We start from the raw sequence: 1,734 nt of genomic DNA, 5'->3' as shown, positions 1-1,734 counted from the left end.
ATAATATTATTCCAGTTCTTTCAAAGAAATGGACACTTCTTCCAGGTTTTTCCATAATGTAGGTGTATTAGTTTGCTTTGAATTGCTGTAACAAAATATATGTCAGGTTACTTATAAAGAAAAGGACATTTATTTAGGTTCAGATTTGGAGACTGGAAGTCCAAGTAAATAGCTATGGCTCTGGCAAGGATCCTAGGACAAGTGGTAGGGCACCTGCAGAGGAAGAATTGTATTCAAGGCAGGTAGCTAGAACAATTAAAGAGTTCCACATCCCCTTCCAAAGGAAGAGAGTGCCCACAGTAGACCTAATGAGAGCTCACTGGGACCCACCAATTAAATGTCCTCTCACCTCCCCAATTCAGGAAGTATTACATTTCTTTTTTTTTTTTTTGGTGGAACAGGGGATTGAAGTCAGGCCTTTGAGCTTGCCAGGGAAGCGGTTATTCCACTGAATCATCTCCCCGGCCGCTAGGAAGTATTACATTTCTAAGACAAAATATTCTATTATTTTAAATAATCCTCAAGTTTCCATAGTTAATATAATTGCACCCTAGCTCATATGATTCTTTTACTGTCATTTTCATCATTTAATATAATCTTATAACATTTTTAGCTATCCAATGCTTTCTTTTGACTTATGAAAAGAGAAAGACATTTCAAAGTTAAGGCTATAGTGTAATCCTTATAAGAGAAGAAATTCTTGACTTCTATTGATGAATGTTATTCATTTTTACACTTCTCGTGCCAGTAACTACAATGTACAAATTGATAGTACTACACTTCTAGTTTAATTTTTTAGCATAACTCTAATGAAAAGTTCTGTCCTTATCAGTAATTATCTGGCAATGTAAAAGGAAAAACTTGGGACTAAATTTTAAGCTATTTAATAATTAATCTAGGATATGATATACATTTTAAATAAAAGCTATTTTTAATAAATATGAAAGGGCAAAGAAAAGGGCTAGCTTAAAACAGGATTTTGAAGAATAAATTATTATGTAGTTCATAGATTTTGAAGGCAACCAATCCAGCAGTTGAGAAAATATTTCTCTGGAAATAGACGAAAGAATTTCCCTAAGGCACTTGTAGTTAGGGACTAAATTGAATTATAACATCTAACATGAATGATTTTTCCAGTTTTAATTAAGTTGACCTTAATAATGTTGATCTATTTCTGTCTTTAAATTGAGTAGGATTTAAAAGTACATCTTTACAGTAATGGGCTCTTATGAATAACATTTAAAAGTTCTCATCTTCATACTATGACGTAAAAGTCTTTAGGCTACTATTGGTTGCTTTATTTAACTCACTTTTTGTCTATTGCCAGCCATTCTACAACTTCAAAGCAAAAGTTCAGAATCTCACCAGTTGTAGAAAAATACTTAGATATAAATTTAATAGCAGAACACATGAGGATTTCTCTTAAGATCTTTTCCTTCTATTCTTCTAACACTTTCATTAATAATCATATTTACTTTTGGGTTATTTAACTCTTTGTCATTATAAGAAATACCTCAGATTATCAACTTATTTATCAATAGAAAAACTTCATAATGGCTTACAGTTTGAAGGTTCCTGTCCCTCCTGGGTGGCCTTTTGGCTTTGGGGCTTGTGGTGATTCTTGTGGCGCATGTGATAGCAGGAGCGTGAGGTAGAGTAAAACTTTTTACCTTATGGCCAGGAAGTATAAAGGGGAATGGAAGGGATGGGAGTCCCACAGCACCTCAAGATCAT

This window comes from Octodon degus, unplaced genomic scaffold, assembly GCF_000260255.1.
Source record: "Octodon degus isolate 3935 unplaced genomic scaffold, OctDeg1.0 scaffold00127, whole genome shotgun sequence".
Classification (NCBI taxonomy): Eukaryota; Metazoa; Chordata; class Mammalia; order Rodentia; family Octodontidae; genus Octodon; species Octodon degus.
The sequence above is the reverse complement of the archived record's forward strand: the minus strand, read 5'-3'. Positions refer to the sequence as shown.